We start from the raw sequence: 21,979 nt of genomic DNA, 5'->3' as shown, positions 1-21,979 counted from the left end.
TCTTGTTAAAGCATATGATGTCCGTATGCTGTACTACAATATTATTTATACTACATGTTAAATATAGGGTTTGGTTATGTGGCAGGTTTAACAAAAGAGAATGGAGCGTCTCTGTCTTTCTCCATGTCGTCCCCTTCCTTTTGCTCCGAAAACAGTAGCCTGTGTAGAGCAGTGTGGCGCAGCATGGCAACTACTTTTGCACAGTAGGCTTCTTAGATGAGGCAAACCTCTATCATCCAGACGAACGCATCTGAAACGAAGCACACAGCTCCCTGTATGGCGCAGTTTAACATAGTAAACAGTGGCTTCTTCATTGTAGGCTTCTTTATAGTTTATACTCTAGTGGACTAGCAAATATATTCACTTTAAACGACTAATAGCGTAAGGCCATTGCGTTAAACGAAAGTTGTAGCCTACTACATGAATTTTAACTTTAAAATTAACTTATAATATACAACATTTTGTTACACAGTGTAAATGTTAGTGCACAAAATCTTCCTGACATTGTTCTTGGCAAGCGCTTTCTTACAGCCATAATAATCTATTTTCAGTAATGTTATAGCCTATATTAAATAAAATAAATATTGTAGTATTTTCTTAAAATATTGACGATTAAAAAAAGATCATCGAGATTTTGACGAAATATTCAGCTATATCGTTCATCACTTGTGGCATCGACAGCTCCACAAACTCCACAGAGTTTATATTTGACCGTCTTGAACCTGGTCAAGGTGTCTTCCCGAAAAAAAATTTAATAAATAAATTTTTTTAAAGCACTGTACCAATTTATACTTTTAAATACAATTTGATTTTTATTAGTAAGATAATACAAATGAATATATGTGGAAATAGAGACTATGATTTTCTATTTATAAATGTAACTATATTAACGCATGATCTTTTAAAATTATATTTGTTGAGGATTATCAGTATAAAGATCACACGGTAACGACACATTTTAGAATTATTAATTCAAATATTAGCGATAGTACGGAATTCTGAAATGAATAATATTACTGTTGCGTCTTACGTGCAAGAGTGTTATAATTAGCTTAATTGGTCTATATAATGTTTCTGAATCAATTAACACGTGAACAGATAATATATTGTTCTAAAATGTGTGTCTGTGTGTGTGTGGCACAAGCTTATTTAAATTAAATTGTAAAAATGCAGAACGTTTGATTTCTGTAAATACTATAAGTACTAAATGCTTTATGTTAAAACAATAAAAGTCTATGCATTATCTACATGTAGATGTCTAGGTAAACGTTTGTTTAGGCCAAGTCATTATCCATGCTGCCATGATAAAAGAGCCAATCCTCTGACTCTAAGTGACAGGTATAAAATGAAGTAACCTTAAACTAAATCTAATGTTTACAGTTTGGGATGAATAAAGAAAGAAGCTGGAAGACACAAAGAAGGGCCCACAGTTTGCACAACATTTCTAAAATGAGGCTTCTTCAAATTAGATGTTAGGTAGGCTTCATGAGAACAGGCCTGGGTGCTGGTTTAAATTTCACCCTCCTGAGGGAGATTGTAGCCTACATAAAACATAGACTGCTCATTTGCATGCTCTATCCCACGTAGAAATTACAATGCAGCATAATTAATATGCACATAAATTAAGACTGAGAGAGGGTTCTAGATTCCGCGTGCAGGCGGTCCTCTTAAAGAAGAAAGAAGGGACTCTGTTGGCCCAGGAACAAGCTGACTGTTCACACGCTAAAATTCAGTAGGAGGGGGCAACAAACCAGCCTTCCCATGCCTCTGCTGGCCTGGGCCCACACAATAACCGAGCAAGAGTGGCAGAGATTACTCTTCTTTATTCACAGACACCAGCAGATCACTTCCCAGGTCCTCCATCCCCATCACTATGACTTAATAGAGTTGTTATAGACAACTGAAGACCACATTTACGGTGACATTATATTATTTATTTAAAATGAAATTAAGGGAACCATAGGCTACTGACATTTCTCCTCTATTGTTGATCATTTTTAGAGAGAGATAGATTCCAAACGGTACATTTAAACAAACTCAGTGGAATTTATCTGTATATCTTTTACTATGACATATACGTAGCATGAGGGTTGATATGGTAGACTATAAATATTGTGATTCTATATAAGTGCCAATTGATAAAAAAAAAAAAAGAAATTATGAATAATTTAATCATTAAATTGGTTCCTGAAAACTGCGCTTGTGCGCGTGATCTGCAAATTTGGGGACTGTAACTCTTTCCGATGCAAAATAATTAAGCCTTGAACGCCATCTGGTGGTCATTTAGAGTCGTACACTCTTTTAAAACCAGCTGCGTTTTCATCTTCACATTGGTAATTCACAAGTATCTTAAATGGTTCTTTCAAGGTAATATAATTGTAATAATATAAAACAGTCACATAGTTAGCTTGAACTTCAATTTATTTTAATGAACTGCAATACAGAAAACCACAGAAGGTAGTTTGTACTGAAATTATCATTTCTTGTATGAGAACCATATCAGAAAGAGTTGTAGATGGATTTGTCCAATGCTTTCTTCGTGTGCCTGTTATTGTAATATTATTATTGTTATTTCCAAAGCAAATTTGAATTTGTAATATTTCTATCTAGTATATTAGCACATTTTACAGCCCGGGGCCTGGTTGCAGCAAACCAACCAAGCTAATAAAACTCTAATGAATAATTACAAAAGGATTTCTCAATTTAAAGGGTTAGTTCACTGAAAAATGAAAATTACGTCATTAATAACTCACTCTCGTGTTGTTCCAAACCCGTAAGACTTCCATTTATCTTCGGAACACAGTTTAAGATATTTTAGATTTAGTCCGAAAGCTCTCAGTCCCTCCATTGAAAACTTATGTACGGTATACTGTCAGTGTCCCGAAAGGTAATAAAAACATCCGTTCTTCAGTTCTCTCTTCACTGCAGTTCAGTCAGTGTATGGTTTGAGTAAATGAATTACTCCGGGATATTGGTTTGTTTGAACTCAGAGGGAGTGTCAGCCACATTAAACAAGTTAACATCTTAAGTCATTTGTGAATTAATGTGTATTGGAGACGAGAACCGTTTCAAATGATTCAGTTCGAGTTTGAACTGGTTCAAAAAGACCTGGTTACATCGAGTGATTTGTTCGTGAACCAGATTTCACTAAACTGCAGTGTTTTGAACTCGCTCACAACAGACACGGAAGAGAAGACAATGCTGAATAAATTCGTAGTTTTTGCTATTTTTGGACCAAAATGTATTTTTGATGCTTCAAAATATTCTAACTGACCCTCTGATGTCACATGGACTACTTTGATGATGTTTGTCTTGCCTTTCTGGACATGGACAGTATACCGTACACACAGTTTCAATGGAGGGACTGAGAGCTCTCGGACTAAATATAAAATATCTTAAACTGTGTTCCGAAGATGAACAGAGGTCTTACGGGTTTGGAACGACATGAGGATGAATCATTAATGACATAATTTTCATTTTTGGGTGAACTATCCCTTTAAGATTTGTATTTATTTATTTATTTTGCCACCACCTGAAGGCCCCGGCTAGCCAAAACCTGCAGTATATCAGTGTAATCCGATCCACTGGGAGACTTATGTTGTTATTCATCTCATTTTATAAAATGTGATTTAAACTTTTCTCTGACTATTCTTCTGGCAGCAACTTAGCTATTGGTAATGTATTTGTTTTGCATTGCATTTATTTTAATCACACAAAAGTTTCTTGTACTGTAAAATACTTTCTTACTAATGACTAAGGACTATGATCTTATTTTTCTTACTGACTGAGATTTTTTAACTGTTTGTACTGTATCTATATATCTTTTCCCTCTCTTTTTCTTTTATGTTCTTTGTATTTCGAAATGCAGAGCAGTTACTTCTGTGGAAAAAAGAAAGACAAAATGATGCAGCCTTCATTTTTATTTTAGAAATAAAACATTTTTATGATTTTGTAACAAACAAATCTCCATATTCATCGGGAAGAAGGAGGCGGGAACCGGCGCACAATCAAAACTCATTTTAATATTCAAAAGTAAATACAAAACGGCGCACCAGCCCCTCACGGACGACTGGTGCGCATAAATAAAAACCAAAACATAAAGTAATGTCCCAGGCCTGGTCCTCTCTCGTCCTTCACGGTCGTCGCTCCAGTTTTATATCCTTCCATCTCCTACGTGGGACTCGATACTAGCGGTGGGGCTCAGGTGTAGCTCATCTCCAATCACTACACCTGGCCTCACTCCTCGTTCCCACGCCTCTCGGCCCCGCCCCACTCGCCACAGATTTACTTTATTATTATTATTATTATTATTATTATTATTATTATTATTATTATTATTATTATTATTATTATATTATGTTCTATAAATAATAGTACATAGAGTAACAATCACATTGCACAGTGAAAGAAGTTTAAGTATAGCAAAGTTTGCAGGTGACTGCATTCTTCTGCGATGACGTCATTCTGGAGCACTTGTAGGTCATTGACAATTTTCAAGTAATATTTTTTTTAAATGACTTGTACAATTGTTTCTTGCACTGGTCTTGTCCCAGTAAGACCACTAGAGGGCACAACGTCACCATCCATTTGCAGGTTAAATTTTGGATACTAAATTTCTCCAGATTATCCACACATTATCACGAAATTTACAGTGATTATAAAAAAACAAATTCTAACTATACTGTAAATTAAAACGTACAGACATTATACTCCGTGCTGACAATGTTCATTTTCTGTTAAGTCGAAAGAACAACAGAATGTAATGCATTAATTTGCATGCTGTTATTAATTAGCATCTTTCAAATCATACCTAAAACAGCAAATATATATGGGATAAATACAGTAGCTTGGAAAATATTATTTAACTGATGCAAATGCAAATATTAGGATTTATTTGCACTGCATTACATTTACATTTAGTTTTTTTCTATTTTACAGAGGCTTTTATCCAAAGTGACTTACAAATGAGGACAATGGCAATGATATGCAAGTGCTATAACAACTAACATGTCTCAGTAAGCTTGCAGTACACGTTGCAAGGTTTTTCAAATCACATAATAAATAGAAAGACAATGAAAATTAAATAAAAAGATAGAATAGGAAAAGAATAGAGCAAGCTAGTGTTAGAGGCCTTTTTTATTATGTAATAAATAAAAAAGAAAACAAAATACAAAAAGATTAGAGAAGATGGTGTTTTTTTTTTTAGAACGAAAACAAGCTGTTAGTAAATAAATAGTGCCAGTGTAAAAGGGGCATGTTATTTTGGAATAGAATTAGAATAGAGAGTGCTAGAGTTAGAGGGTCAAATAAAGATGGAAGAGATGTGATTTAAGCGGAAAAGTTGGACAGGTCATTCCACCAGGAGGGAATATTTAATTTAAAAGTCATTGAAAGTGATTTTGCACCTCTTTGGGATGGCACGATAAAGCGACATTCACTTGCAGAATGCAAGCTTCTAGAGGGCACATAAGTCCGAAGTAATGAATTTAGGTAAAGGGGTGCAGAGCCAATGCTGGTTTTGTAGGCAAACTTTAATGCTTTGAAATTTATTCGAGCAGCTATTGGTAAACAATGCAAATTGATAAACAGAGGTATCACGTTCATTATTTTTGGCTCGTTAAAAATTAATCTTGCTGCCGCATTCTGGATTAAATGTAAAGGTTTGATAGAACTGGCTGGAAGACGTGCCAAAAGAGCATTGCAATAGTCCAGCCTGAACAGAACAAGAGCTTGAACAAGGAGTTGTGCAGCATGTTCCGAAAGAAAGGGCTTGATCTTCTTGATGTTGAATAAATCAGATCTGCAGGATCTGACAGTTTTAGCAATGTGGTCTGACAAAGTCAGCTGATCATCAATTATAACACCAAGATTACTGGCTGTTATTGAATGAGTTATGGTTGATGTGCCTAACTGGATCTCAAAAAGGTTGAGTTGAAGGTGATGGTCCCTCATCCAGAAAGAAATGTCTGTTAGACATGTGCGAACAGCTATCATCAGATCATCAGGATGGAATGAGAGGTAGAGCTGAGTGTCATCAGCATGGCAGTGATATGAAAAGCCATGTTTCTGAATGGCAGAACCTAATGATGCCATGTAGACAGAGAAGTGAAGTGGTCCAAGAACAGAGCCCTGAGGCACTCCAGTAATTACTGTAGATGTTGCGAGTTGGACACCTACTACTTCTACAAGATAATTTGAAGGAACTTTCTGAGAGATAAGACTCAAACCACTGGAGTGCGGTTCCTGAGATGCCCTTTCCCACTACAGTTTATAGGAGGATCCAGTGGTTAACCATGTAGCGGACAGATCCAGCACGATATTACAGTAATTACATAACACAGCCTCGTCATACATGATGCTGCATTTCTTTACAGTAGCGATTTGAACATGAGAGACATCTAGACACTTAAGAATTATTAGTTTTTTTATGAAAAAAAAAACAAATCTAAGCTTTTCCACTTACTGAATTCTTGTCTGTTCCTGATTGCCATACTTATAGCAGCTCATTGAGGGGGTACGTTTGATAGAGGCAGGAGGGTTTGTTGGCTTTGTTGCCATAGCTACAGAGAGTTGCTAGGCAGCAGACAGGATGCTACGGAAGCCAAGTGCAGCAGATCAGCGGGTCACTGCAGAAAATTTTCACCCACACACCTTTCATCTGGATTAATACGTTCAGAAATAAAGGAAAAGAGAAAGAGAGAGAATAAGGCAGATAGAGACCAATGCATGGAGAGAAAGAAGCAAATGTGCATCTGCAGGTGCATCTGTGTGTCAACGAAAGAGTGTGAGTGGGGGGAAAAGAGAAGGATATGAGAAGAGAATCCATCCGTAAAGTGTCATTTCCAGCTCCTCTCAGCTCTGAAAGCAGCTGTTTTGAAACACGTGTTTGAGCACGCAGGCACTGCAGACCCATAATGACTATTAAACAAGGAAACATCACCTGTGCTGAATATTAAACTAATTTAAAGTTTAACACCTTTTATATAGTACATACGGATCCAGAATTTACTGCACAGCGTTTTGTTATGCACACCAATATGAATAAAATGTAATCTGACATTTTTCCTCTCTCATAACTGCCCAAAGTGTTCGGTCAATAACTGCTCCAAGATCAGAGGGCTTGTCTGAGTCATCTCTGTCATTGCAGCCCCACTTTCATGATTGTTTTTGCCTGCAGTGAAGGTTTCGTGGCTCAATGGCATTCTGTTGAGTGCGCAGGCTGAGTGTAGGAAGCGAGTGATCTGAGAGAGGGCAACAGGGTGTCCATCTGTTTGTATAAATGTTCTTCCACAAAACCCCAGTGCATAAGCTCCTTACATAAGGAATAAAACAGAGTAATCTCTCTCCTCCACAGGTAGGCCTGTGCAATGGGCTACATTCCTGTTGCATCTTTTAAGTAAATCAATGTTTTTTTCTCTTTATAATTAAGTTAAATACAACATATTGTTTTTCACTTATTGATGACGTTTGCAACTCATTCGAGTGACTTATTAAATATGAAATAGCTGCTTTTGACTAAATTCAAAAACTAAAGTAAACTAAAATGAAGTAAAATAAATAAGAATAATAAAAAATAATAATAAAGACATTTTACACATTGCTCGATGATTTATGTGATAATTTCCTCAAGAGTATTTTGGCTGCATGTATTAAATCTCAAATAAAACGCAGAATTTATTTTTTTTTTTTTTCCTCCATCGCAGTGACGCACGCAGCTCTGATCTGAGTGTCGCAAGAGCATTCTCGTCAATCAAAATCTTTGAATAAGACCTCGGCCTTTTATTTATTTATTTTTTTTGCTTCTTGTGTTATTTCAAAACCCGTGGCGCTGATTTTCAGATTGATCAGTTAAACTATTTCCGTTTCAGCTGCCTTCAAACTTACCTAGTGTACTCGAACATTTTCATTTTTCTCTGTATGCATCACCACCATTCCCTCTGTAAACACCATATTCCTCCACGTAAAGTAGGGCTCTCCATGCTTTTATTGGATTGAGCAAAAATGTACTACCATGAACCATTAAGTAAGCCAGGTCAAACACTGTTTTTAATATTTTGCCCAAAATAGGCTGTTTTTTATATCAAATATTTCCTCGTGGTTAAGCGAGTTACGAATAAAAGACATGAATGAAATTCTACTTATGATTGATTGACGTATTATGTGTTTTGAAAAAACGTACTTGCTGACGTATCCTACTGAACCCTGCACATCTGATCTGATAAATAATACAACGTTTTTATTACAGCGCGCGAGTACAATACAACACCATGCTTAAAGGTTAATTTTCAGGACATTTATATATTAAAAGTATTTCAAATATAAAATACAATTGCGTGTAATTATTACATTCCAGTTCTCACATGTAAACACGGAGGGGAATTTTACAGGATCTTTTCACTAAAGATGGGGAGGCGGATGAATACATCAGCGTGATCTCTTCCTATTGCATATCAGCCCCGCCCACATTTCTGCTTCTACGCAGAAGTGACCATACTTTAACTCTATTGGACGAAACAAGCAAAGCTCATCTCTGATTGGCCATATTATTTGTCAATCATAATGCATTGCCAGTCATGGTGGATAGGACACTTTGTACATGGAGGCTTTTGACTGTACGGGCTAAATAATAACCCTAAACAGGGGTTAAGGATTTCAGATGTAATTACTGATATCTGCTCGGTGTTTTTTATATTCTTGCCTGGGTTGAGCTTTATTACACTTCTTTCACGTATCGGACCGTAAGAAACCTGGTGTTTATCGCACAGATGTGGATCTTGTAGCTGCTCCGGTGAGTCGTTCGTCCAGTCTAACGTTAGCTGAAGCTCTTACAGTGGCGAATTATTGCCATCACCTCTCTGAATTTATTTTTAAAAAAATATTAAAATGAAGGCTAGTTCGCTTCAGTAAGCAAACATACACTGGTCATTTGTTGTATGTGTCTTTTTATTGCTTCAAAGGGTGTAAGAGTCGCGACTGTAATCGAAGCTAGTGAGATACGGAGGTTCAGACTAGGCTTTTAATAACCAATTGGTGACAAGGGCATAAGATATAACCCATCACAATTGCGGTACTTTTAAAATAATTATCTACCATAAAGTTAGTGTATTATTGTAAATCGTGACTCACTGGGCTGATATAAACGCTGTTCATTGTTGTGGTGCTTCTGACGAGCTGTCAGATTTAGTCGATGTCTGAAATGTCAACATGATTTTGATGCCGTCACACACTTCGGCTCACTGCGTAGCGCGCTACAGCACAGCATGTGTTATGAGGTATAACATGTTATGTGTTAATTACCGATATTGTGTATTTTGAAGGGTGTTTGTGTGGAGTAGTCTGAATGTTATTTTTTTTTTTTTTTAGCACTCAAGCCACTTATGACTCAAGTTTGGTTGATCCTGCTCATGGACTCTAAACAAAAGTTTGGTTTAACCTACGCAGTTCTGCGACACCACCCTCTCTCTTTCTGTTATGCAATAACAACATGTGTTTTTGGTGTATTCGTACTCTTAAAAAATTTATTTGTGCACATTTGCTGGCTCTAAAGTAAACTTTTGATGCCAAGGACAGCCAAACACGATGATCCCCCTTGCAAAGAAACCCTCTTCCTGATATATCAATCAAAATAATAATTATGATATTATGGATACGAGTAACTGTTAAATACTTTGTAAAACAAAATAATTGCCTTTTATTATAATAATAATTTTAGCATTGTGCTAAAGACAAAAGTTTCAGTATTATTATGAAAATATTTCATTTGCACTGATTCATTTTTTTTCTATAAAATTGAAATTGTGTCATTAATAGGAATCATTAATGAAATATTCATTATTGAGCTTATGATATAATGTCATATAATGGCAGTTTTGGTACATTTAACAACAATAATAATTTATTGCATCTATTATTTTTTTGGTCATTGAAATCCTATCTGACCTCCTGAAGGTCCTCGGAGCACAGTTTGAAAAACCCTGTCCTAAGGCATGTAGAGAAGAAATGTCATTTTAACAAGTTGTAAAAGTGTGACTTTAGTCTCTCATAAATATGTTAGTTTGAAGTTTCCACAGGCTGAGTTGTAAGTGTGAAGTGCGTCTGTCCTAGATGCTTTGCTGTGTAATGTGTGTGTGTGTGTGTGTGTGTGTGTGTCCAAAGCTTTTGATTGGTTTCTTCAGAATTCCAGCTCTTATTATAGGCTGAATCTCATAATGAGCTGAATGTTGAGGTCATGCAGACAGGTACTGTGCTGTCATGATTCCCAGCAGGGTGGCAGCTCTGTACCTCCAAAACCTCCCACCTGGGGTATCAAAAACTGTCAGAGAGAAAAGATTATTTCACACATTATAAACCTACCACTGCTGTTTTGAAATTCTTTAAAAAAAAAAAAGTTTTCAGAAAATGACTAGCATCCTGCGAACAATCACATTCATTTTGTGAAAAAGCGCTGTTTGCTATTGGGAAGTTTGTTGCATGGAAATGATTAAGCGGATGCAGTTCAGAAAATGCTTTTGTTGTGACTGAACGTGAAACCCATTGAAGCAGGTCAGGATGCTGCAAAACATGACAGAACAAAAATAGTGTTATGTTTTCATCCTGATCATCTATAGTGATGTTTTCATCACCATGAAGTCAAAATAATGACTGTTCATCCAGGGTTTCCTATCTGGTTTTCCACATAAACAGATTTATGACCATGCTACCACTGTTTTTATTAGATGCCTATCTGGCTGTCTTGTATTTGATGTGTGGATTTTATTACATGTGCTCTCACATGTGTCAAAGGTCTTCTGTCGCCTGTAAAGCAGGTCTTCACTTTGTTCTCATTGTGAAATTTGTGAAATATCCTCTGGTCACATGTTTAATCCATTTTCCATTTACAAAAATGCTTGCTGTGGACTTTACCCAGACATCCATCTGTGGTCCACAGGTTTCTTTTTTTTTTTTTTTTTTTTTGGTCAAATACGGGTGAGTTTAAAGGAATAGCTCACATACAATTTCTGTCATTTACTCCCATTCATGTTGTTCCAAACCTTTATGACTGACTTTCTTTTGTGGAATACAAATGAAGATACAAAAACAACACTGGACACCATTGACTTTAACTGTATAAAGAAAAAAGAAAAAACACAACACTGGCACATCATATGCATCTTCTTTTGTGTTATGGACAACATACAAGTTTGGAACGACATGAAGGAGTGTAAATGGTGACAGAAGACAGTTATTACAAAACACTTTCTGCACTCAGTAATTATTTTGTCCTTGATCAGTGGCATGTGATATTGGCCAGCATCTGATTGGAAACAAATCTACTTTAAGGTCATAGTGCTGCTGATTAAATTACGTTTTATGAGGAGGAGGGGGGGGCTTCCCTTCACTTTCCAATTCAAAATGGCTTCAGTGTCCTTACTGGCTGTGCGGTTGGTGGAGTAGGGCACGCTGAAGGGCTGAAGCCCTCCTTCCCTGTGTTAATCTCTCCCCCAGCAAGCTCTTAATTGAGCCGTCATCAGCTGATCTAGGGGTTAAACATCAATTAATGTAATGAGCAGTATGAAAGAAACCACTGAAGATGAGGGCAACCTTTTTCTGCTGGAGAGGAGACGAGACTGGCCGGGCTTTAGGGGTTTTGACAAGCAGTCAGAGTTGCATGTTTTTAAAATGAGCTTTTGGAATGTTTAGGCTTTTAAATTGTGCTTTGGTATCTCAGACTTGAGAGGAAGCTGATGCGTGTTCCTTTTTTTATTTCAATAAACATTTAAACGTAAAATGTTTTTTTCTGGTTAACAAGTCAGCTGTGTGAATACGTGTGTATATGCGCACACCCACACACAAACTACACACATGCACATGCACACTATATATATATATATATATATATATATATACTGCACATATTAAATGTGATTTTTTTTTAAACATGAAAATAAATAAATCCATCAATAAATAAAGTGCTTTTATATATATTTATATACTTAAGTTAATCTATATATTTGCTTGAATTTGAATAATAAAAGGTATCAAGCCAATAGTTATATATTTTTTTAACAAGTCACAAAATTAATATCTAGTTTTGATACTTAACATTATAATATTGTGATGCCTAAATTCACATGTAGCATTTAAAATTAGTTATTTTAATTATAATTTGATTTGATTTTAAATCAAATTTACAGTTAAAAATACATGTATAATTTATTTGTTATCGGCCATGACGTGAAAATAATTATTTGCCGGAATTTTGACATCAGTGCATCACTAAATAAAAACAACATGACGTTTCGTGACAACTCTTCAGGTAGTTTTATTTAATGTAATAATGATTATTAATGACGGTTATTACAAAATGCTTATAAATTAGTGAATAAGTTTATATGAAATTCTAATTTTTTAGTTTAGTTTATTCTTTTAGTATTTTTGTTGAGACCTCATCCAAGTTCCAGTGTCCTTCAGACGGCATGAATTTGCAAGACTGACTTGGAAGGTTAAAGGTTTCTGGACTAGATTTTGAAGTCCAAACAAGGTCTAGAGAACAGTGTGGTTACCTCAGGGCTGAAGTACCGGTGTCATCTTACTGAGGAGAGAGCAGCTGTATCCCTTATAAAGACCACCACTCATGCATTCACACAAACATATGGGTTAAAAAGACAGACCACCATTCTTGCTCTTACTGCTTGAAGAGCCCCCAAGTTTAACCTTTAGTGTCTCTTTAACGCATATGTGCATATCATATTTCTGTATCATATTTTCTGTTTCCATTTCACCGCATGAGAAGTAATTGTAGCACAAATGCTTTCACAGTATTCTTAACCACACCATAGAACAGTTTTTTTTTTTTTGTAGTAAGACATAAGCATAAATAATTGGTTCTCATGTGAACATCTTTTAATCGTTTTATCATGCCAAACACTGAATGCATTATTAGGTAAATGACGAAATTGCTGCCTTTATGCTGGTTAACACGCGGATGCTTGATTAATGAACGCAGGCAGCTCAGACATCTGTCACGCTTAGACATTTTCACGTAGTCGCCACAAAAACTGATTTCCATATCGTGAATCAGGCTTATTCAGTTCAGCTCAAAATATGCCATCATTAGTAGTGCTGAATTCCTTAAAATCCCCCCCGAGCTAAAGTGATGTGTGGTGACCTCATTCCAGGCGTGCGGTGAAAATGAAAACAAATGAGAACCTGAAAAATCTAATTCTGTTTATTTTTAGTTTTGGAGTAATCTATGCAAAGCATTATAAGTTAGCTTCTAAATATGGTGAATGGCTTCTCCTTTCTGTGTGCATATGTGTGGGTTTTGTGGCTCTTGTATGATGGTGGTGTTCAGTCATCAATTTATCCAGATTATGTTTTTTTCCCCCTCTGTATTTCCTGCTGAATGTAAGTGTTAGTGGATGAGAAATCCACTTGCATAAAACCAACAGCCATGACCTAAATGCTGTTTTGATATTCACATACAATATATTTATCTCATGAAGATCCTTTTTTTTTTTTGTTGTTTACTGAATACATTGCTGTCCTTAAAGTGATAGTTCACCTGAAAAATTGTCATTATTTGCTCACCCTCATGTTTTTCCAAACCTGTATGACGTTCTTTCTTCTGTAGAACACAATAGAAGATATTTTGCCCATACATTTGAAGTCAACAAAGTCCAATGTTCTTGACTTTCATTGCATGGACAAAAAACAATAATATGTTTTTTCCCCAAATAGCTTCTAATTTACCCATCAGCTCTCTGTCACTGTCTGACTCTGTGTGCTTTTTCCTTCCAGAACAAAGCAGAGAACTCACTGTCATCTTGTCAGGTCTCGTCTAGTGTAACCTGTGTATACCCAACACCGATATCTCTCTTGGGAACACGCACAAAGTCATTTACTGCAACCTTGTACCTGATTCTGCAGCGGGATGTAGGAGAAGATAGAATAAGATCCTAATGATTTCAATCCCATGTTCTTATAAAGACAGAGATAACAGGAACTCTTCCTCTGTTCTTCCTGTCAGTAACTGGCTTACTAATGATATATGACCTAACATAGAGATTAGCTCGACTGAAAATGAAAATTCTGTCATCATATACTCCTCCTCATTTCATTCAAAACCTGTATGCTTTTTATTCTTCTATGGAACACAAAAGAAGTTATTTTGAAGAATGTTGATAACCAAACAGTTTTGGTTGACTTCCACTGTATGGACAAAATAAAAAATAAAAGCTTTTTCTCAGAATATCTTCCTTTGTGTTATTTTGAAGAAAGAACATCATACAGGTTTGGAACAAAATGAGGGGAGTAAACAATGACATTATTTTCTTTTTTTTTTTCTTTTTTTGGGTGGAGTTATCCCGTTAACTCACACTCATTTTGCATTTAGTAAAAATGTATGTCCATACAAATCGTTGTAAATTTTTGTGCAGTTCTAACAAATCTAATTAACAGCACAATCTGAAGCAGCATTGTGGATCATTTAACATGAGTTCAGTCCTTACTGAATGATATTCAACTTTTTATATATTATTCATATTCATAGGTTTTTTGCTTCAGCGTTAATGGCCTGTATTGTGCAGTTCTTGGTAAACACTGCCTTTAACCTGCAGCAAATGAATGGAATGCAAAATGCTTTTAAAAATAAGCACACAAAGACGGCACAATCACACAACCTAGCGTTGCATGTGTCGGATAATAGACGGACTAATGGGGTAACAGTGGTGTGAGAGAAAGGGTTGGCCATTACTCCCGCAAAGCTAAAACCAAGCACTGAAGCCAAGTGTCGAAACTGTGCACTCCTTCATCTCTCATTTCTCTCATTCTCCCTTATTGTAGTTTGGGGCTAAGCACTTTAATTTTAGACAGACTAATGGGAAAGTGTTCCATACCACCCTTATTTCTTAAAACTACCATAGTATCTTACGTCATCATCAACAAATGGCAAAAGGAACGAGATCAATGTACGAACAACAAATCGTATGAAATTAACCTGTGGGTAAAAGTTTTCAATAATTGCTGGAATCAGATCATTAATATACAATGGCGAATAGAATATTCCAAGAAATTTTAATGTTTTGTGTTTGACGAAAATTTTACCAGCTGTTTTTACTGAAGCCGTACTACTGGACCTTCACCTTTCGTCCAGCAACGTTAATTGGACAACAATCATTGTCCGCATTTTATCGCCATCGTGGATTAAAGACAACAAAGCAGTTTGTTTACAGCACCAACTAATGGTCAAATCTGAAAATATTTATTCACTCTCGTAACTTTGTAATTTAGTTTACATTTGAGTACAGTTCAATATAGATGGTGTGCCTATGGCCTCGGAAATTGCTGCTTGCAGCTGTATTTCTTGTTATTCTGCTATTTTACTTGCTGCTGTCTCGTTCTCTCATGGGGCGCTACAGTTCTATGGCGGTACAGCTGTGGTTCTTGTCTAGGGCCATCTGCACACATTGTCTCCTTCGCTTTTGAGGCTTAGTATGGCCGATCTCCGCCATATTTTAATGGAAGATTGCTGGCTGGCCTCTTCTCCTCACAGGAGATGCAGGCAGCAGTATGGAGAGCTGGGAAATATGCCAGAGCGGGAGGAGGGACAGGGAGAAAAAAAATCCCCTCTTCCTACTTCCAATGTGACACACTTGGTGTGCGTGTGTATGAGTGTTTGTGAGTGTTTACTCATGTGAATATGCACGCTACTCTGAGATGGCGCTCTGAAAGCAATTGTGCACTTGGAACAACAAGGCCCTGTTGGCCAATCAGATCCAGCAATGGGATATTATTTGTAGAGGTCTATAAAATAGTAGTTTTTTTTTTTTTTTTTGGTGAGTTGGATTTAATTGATTAATGAAATATGTATTTTTCTTAGTTGTCTCTCTCTTTTGTCTTGCACACATGCTTACACGTGACTGTTTACACCTCGTTTCCATGATCTGTCTTCAGCAAGGATTTTGCGAATCTTAACCACTACATGCTTTCTTCTTGGGATTACAGCCAATGTTTATATTATTCAGATGCTACATAAGCACTCCTACAGTCCATCTTGAGGGCAGCAGGCAGCACTTTTCTTTTTTTCTTCTCCTTCTTTTGCTTTGCAAGTCTTTATCGAGTGCTTTACCAGAATGTTACAGATCTCTTAAAAAGGCTAGATTTCGTAGATATATATCTCGTGTTGTCTGTTTACTTTGTTTGGGTTTTTAAATATTTAAATATAAACGTTTTAGGACATTTGACTTAGAGCTGTGTTCTGTTATCATTATCGACAGTTGGCAATAAAAAATTGCCAACAAAATATTTTAGTCGTTGAATAGTCATTTGATCTCATATGACCTAATATAAGATCCTGCCATAACGCTGTTTGACCAGTGTTATGCTGTGGCGCAAGAATGTAATTCTACCCCCCGAGGAAGAAGTCCAATAAAAGACGACACAGCACTTCAGAGAGCAAATGCAGCCAAACACTCCACTTAAAAAAAAAAAAAAAAAAAAAAAAAAGGTTCATTTTCCAACTCCCCTAGAGTTAAACAGTTGTGCTTTACCATTTTCGAATCCATTCAGCCGATCTCCGGGTCTCACGGTAGAACTTTCAACTTAGCTTAGCATAGATCATTGAATCTAATTAGTCCGTTAGCATCTCGTTTAAAAATGACCAAAATTTTTCTATATTTTTCCTACTTAAAACTTGACAGTTCTGTAGATACACAGTGTACTAAGACCGACGGAAATTGAAAAGTTGCGATTTTCAATAATATTCAAGGAACTTTGCTGTGTACCATGGATGCAACAGACGCAGTGATATTACGCAGCGCCTGAAAATGGTCCCCAGCTAGTTTGTGTAGTTGCAGCAATTTGTGGTATCAGCCATGTATTCCATATTGATGCATACCTAACAAAACATAGCCTGTTTGCCTCTGCTCTGGTACATTTTTACTTTTTATTTTCTTGCCTGATTATAAGGACCAAATTACATTTTAAAGAAAACAAAAACAGTTTTCAGTTATTGAATAAAAAATATAAAATCCTTCACAAGGCTGGCATGTCAGACCCACATGACTCTGTTGCCATCTGAATATTTTGCTTTCTGCACACACAGTGAAAAAAAATTATGAGGTCATCAAAGACTCGGACAGAACAAGGAGACTTACTGAGGAAACTGAGGAGAAACGGGGAGTCCGTTATCAAAAATAAATAACCTGCAGTGGAGGAAGGGTTTATCACAGTTTCTGTGTGGTACTAACAGGTGTGCCTATATGTGTGTGTGTGATTCGGAGTGTAAAAAAATCTGGATGAGGACGGGCTGTGTTGGGGGTTGAGGGGATGTACAGGGTTAAAGAGATTGTGCCCTTCCCACCTGTAGCCTGTCAGCTGTTGCCTATTGAAACGTCAGCTGTTTCTGTGAAGTCTGTGTGTGTGTGTGTGTGTGTGTGTGTGTGTGTGTGTGTTTGAGAGAGAGTGAGTTCCTTTGAGTGTTTGGATGGTAGAACCTGTGTTTGTGTGTGGGGTCCACTTCTTTCATTAAATACCTTTTGAGAATTAAGTTTTTTTTAACACCAGAGACCCATCACACCTCACCCTCCAGAAAATTGTAAAGAGAAGACATCACCTCTTACTGACATCTGATGACTCTTTGTCAAAGTAAAGGCCCTGATGTTTATTCATGTCCTTGACTATCTTAGACTATGATCAACCTGGCACGTGGAAAGCTGCAGTGAAATCATCTAAGCATTCACGATATATCGGTACTATATGAGTTATCAGCTAGTATTAGCGAATATGTAGATTTATTGTTAACTGGCAGTAGTTTTGCATTTACCTTTTCCATCATCGAATGCTCACTTAAAGTTAATTTTAAAAACAGTATTAATTTAATTTAAAGCAAATGTCAATGAATATCAATTTTCATGCTGTATACATTATAATTTTGTGGTGCCTCAATTCATTTGTAGACCGGAAATGCGTTCTTTACAGAAAATGCTTGTTTCAATGTTAAAATTGGGAAGTATTCTGTTATCATATGGCAGTAGTATACTAAAGATATAATGCATTTTATTATGGTTAGTTAACATAATTTATTCAGTTCAGTTCAGCAGACACATCAAATGTTTTAGGCAGCAATAACAACTTGTGGTCCTATTAATTAATATAATAATACTATTGCAATATTAAAGATAGTATTTGACAGTTTTGTAGGTTTATATGTTGATCCAAAGTTGTCATATGAATAAATATATAAAAAATAGAGGCAGAAAAACGGTGTGTTTGGATTTGTGCGTTTGCAAACAAATTTACATTAACACCTTCATTAAATGTGGTTCGATTTGTTCCCAGGTCACCGTCAAATTTCAGAAATGAGATCAGAGAGAATTCAGGTTTAAGGGATAGTTCACCCAAAAATTTACATTTACTCACCCTCAAGCCATCCTAGGTGTATATGACATTCTTCTTTCAGATGAATACAGTTTCAGTTATTCCGTTATTTCCATATCACCTTTCCTAAAAAAAGGACAATCAGAAAAGGATTCCCATACCAGGAACAGCTGTATACATGTGGCCTTTTAACCAACCAGACCAAATAACAGAACAAGCACTGTTCTAATACTGTAAAATACTGTATTTTTTGGACTATAAGTCACACCTGAGTATAAGTCGCACCAGTCCAAAAATACGTCATGATGAGGAAAAAAACATATATAAGTCGCACTGGACTATAAGTTGCATTTATTTAGAACCAAGAACCAAGAGAAAAAAATTACCGTCTACAGCTGCGAGACGGCGCTATATGATTTCAGTGAGAGGCTACTGGAGCACTGAGCAGCATAGAGCGCCCTCTCGCGGCTGAAGACGGTAATGTTTTCTCTTGGTTCATTTCTCTCGGTTCATGTCAAATTAATTTTGATAAATAAGTCGCACTGACTATAAGTCGCAGGACCAGCCAAACTATGAAAAAAGTGCGACTTATAGTCCGGAAAATACGGTACTTGAGTTGATGTCTGCAGACGAATATTACTGTTAAAAACTTCTTCCAGAAGTACATTTTCAGATGTCCATCAGTGAAAAATCATCCAACAATCCATCCAGCTGAAGAATAAACATGCTGTTCTCCTGCACTGAAATAAAAGAAATGTGCTTAAAAAAAATCTTTCATCCCGTTGTAATCTCTAAAAACGCTCTGTTATTCAGAGAAACATTGTATCTCCCGTCCTAGACAGACAGTCGCAGCTAAAGGGTAAAGGTCAAGAGGAGCTAGATGTGTCCTAACAGAAACGCAACCTGTTTGTCTTTGCCTAAGCCCCTTCAGCTGCCACTCGAGAAGTCAGTGCCGCAATCTGAAATCATTTCCTCTGACCCTTCAAACAACTCTTGAGTGGGCACAAGCCAGAGCTTGTGTTAAACCATGACTTATTCCAGATCAGTGAACGTAATCAGAGTTCAGTCTAGATATTCACAGAAAATAAACACAAAAACGTAAAGCAATATAGACAGTATTTTGGAATAAAACTTAAATTTTAAAAACCACATTTAATGAAGAAAAATCTAGCAGTCTTGTGTAAAATCCAATGACACAATCCTTGGATGTTATCAATGCACTGCTATTCAGGTTCTAAGGTTTTTTTTAGCAAGTTTACTATGGGGTTGCTAGGGGTCTATTTACTGGAACTCATCAAAAGAGCCTACACTCAATTCTCTATAGCCCCATTTACGCCTGGTATTAAAGGGATCGTTCACCCAAAAAATGAAAAATTACCCCATGATTTACTCACCCTCAAGCCATCCTAGTTGTAAATGAATTTCTTCAATCGGAGTTATTTTAAATAATGTCCAGGCTAATCCATGCTTTATAATGGGTTTTAACCGTGATATTCGTCTGTAGACATCAACTCAAGTATTTTAAATAGAACAGTGTTTGTTCTGTTATTTGGTCTGTTTGGTTAAAAGGCCACATGTATGCAGCTGTTCCTGCTATGGGAATCATTTTCTGGCTGTATGTTTTCTGGGAAAGGGGATATGAAAAGATGTGATGGAGTAACTGAAGTTTTCTCTGCCCACACCTCATATGTGGAACTAAGAAATCCTGGAAAATCAAAACCTCTTCCCAATTTTATGGTTACACTGTGCTGTTTTTGTATATGATGGTGCACAAATAGGGGAAACGAAACAAATCTTTGCTCATATCCTGTGTAAAATCTTTATGTTCATATTCTGAAGAATTTTAAATTAGTTTGGAAAGTCAGAGTCAGATATCATTCTCCATACACAATTTTATTAAAAAAAGTTAACATTAGGGGTGTAACAGTACACAAACATGACGGTTCGGTACATCAAGGGGAAAACAACATTTATTTTTAGAATTGCTCTTTCTTTAGATAAACTCAGTTACGATTAAAAATTTCTAAGGGATAAAAATCTAACTTGGTTTATTCTCTAAGTGAGCCCTTTTTGCATTAGACCTACTATAAGGTTACAGTTAACAACAGAGCCCAAACTCAAATGTAATCACTTATATAATATTTAAATAACAAGTAAGTAATTAAGTAACTTAGTACAGTATGACACTTTTTTTTTTTTAAAGAAATTAATAGTTTTATTCAGCTGCGGCATATTAAATTGGTTAAAAGTGACAGTAAAGACATTTTATGTTACAAAAGATTTCTATTTCATATAAATACTGTTCTTTTGAATTTTCTGTTCTGTCAAAGAATCATTTTGTTTCCACAAAAATGTTATCAAATAATGCTCTGCACTGTGTAATAATAAACACTTCGTATTCATCCCAAAGAAGGAGGCGGGAACCGGCGCACAATCCAAATGACATTTTAATAATTCCAAATAAACACAAAACAGCGCACCAGCCCCTCACAGACGACTGATGCGCACAAATAAAAAGCAAAACATAAACTAAAATCCAGGCCTGGTCCTCTCTCGTCCTTCACTATCGTCGCTCCAGTTTTATATCCTTCCATCTCCTACGTGGGACTCGAGACCGGCGAGATTTCTTGAAGGATCATATGATACTGAAGACTGGAGTAATGACTGCTGAAAATTAAAAAATATATATATCAATTTATTTTATTTATTATTTTATTTATTATTTTATTATTTCATTATTTATTTTCAATGTATTTTTATAAGTGTTTAAAAAATAGGTGTTATTTACCATTAAATCTGATTTCTGACTTTGTCTTAAAAAAACATTTTATTTCTATCTATAAAATATGAAATAGTTTTTGTTTCTTATAAAAATGTCTAAAGATAATTTACAAAAGTTATTTCTTTAAGTTAATTTGTATTTATATTTGCAAAAAGCTGGAAAAACAGCTTTAATGTAACTCCATAAATTAATACAGCTATACTGTAACTCCATAAATTAATTAAGAACACTTTTGCTGAAAAACCATGACATTCCCCGTTTAAAAAAAAAATCTGATTAGTTTGTGGGTTTGTTTTCAAAACGATCACAAGCCATTTTTGTATTTTTGACAACCTTATATACGAGCCAATATAATATGATGCCATGTACAATGTAACTTCTATACCATTTATGGGGGACATGGCCAACATGCATATTAATGTATTTCTGCATGGTTATGATGTATGTTCTTCAATGATATTACATTTTGTTCCACCTCCCAAACCTGAATATATAATTATTTCTCTAGAAAATAAATAAAATTAAAGTGAGTCAAAAAGGAAACCGATCTTAGCAGGCTGATGACCAGTCAATAATTTTTGTTGTTCTAGCAATTGTGTCCTCCTGATTTTGGCCCAGGTGTGTTATGTTGAAGATGTTTGTGTATTTTGTCCTACTAATGGCAGCTTTCCAGCTTGATTTTAACATAGGGAGGTTTCATTCCCCCCTCCCCATCTACAACATGTATCCATATAAGTTACTCTTTGTGAGAAACCAGAGTGTCCAGATGTCCTCCTCAACCCGTAACATTCTCAGTGCCAGAGCGTGATTTGTGCCCTAAATGTTTTTTTTGTCCCTCCC

At 36.0% G+C, this 21,979-nt stretch overlaps 1 pseudogene; it reads left to right on the top strand.

Annotated features, from left to right (window-relative positions):
* Positions 1 to 8,553: 8,553 nt before the first annotated feature.
* Positions 8,554 to 21,979, top strand: part of LOC113059143 (myocyte-specific enhancer factor 2D-like) — a 55,128-nt pseudogene continuing 41,702 nt past the window's right edge.

Source organism: Carassius auratus, chromosome 41 (assembly GCF_003368295.1).
Source record: "Carassius auratus strain Wakin chromosome 41, ASM336829v1, whole genome shotgun sequence".
Classification (NCBI taxonomy): domain Eukaryota; kingdom Metazoa; phylum Chordata; class Actinopteri; order Cypriniformes; family Cyprinidae; genus Carassius; species Carassius auratus.
Note: the sequence above shows the minus strand (reverse complement) of the source record. Positions and strands in the feature narration are given on the sequence as shown.